Genomic DNA, 377 nt, shown 5'->3' with positions numbered 1-377 from the left:
GTGTTCCTTCTCCACATCCTTTCCAGTGCTTGCTTTTTCTTGTCCTCTTGATAATAGCCATTCTGACAGGTGTGAAGTGGTACCTCATTGTGGTTTTGACTAGTATTTCCCTGATGATGAGTGATGCTGAGCGCCTTTTCATGTTCCTGTTGGCCATCTCAATGTCTTCTTGGAAAAATGTTTATTCAGATCGCCTGCCCATTTTATAATGGGATTGCTTGGGTTTGTTGTTGTTGTTGTCCTTATTGAATTATGTAAGTTCTTTATATATTTTAGATATTAAGCCCTTATTGGATATATAATTTGCACATATCTTCTTCCATTCAGTATGTTGCCCTTTCATTTTGTTGATAGTTTCTTTCCTTCACTGTGCAGAA

Source organism: Crocuta crocuta, unplaced genomic scaffold (assembly GCF_008692635.1).
Source record: "Crocuta crocuta isolate KB4526 unplaced genomic scaffold, BGI_CrCroc_1.0 scaffold695, whole genome shotgun sequence".
Classification (NCBI taxonomy): Eukaryota; Metazoa; Chordata; class Mammalia; order Carnivora; family Hyaenidae; genus Crocuta; species Crocuta crocuta.
This window is presented reverse-complemented; position numbering follows the sequence as displayed.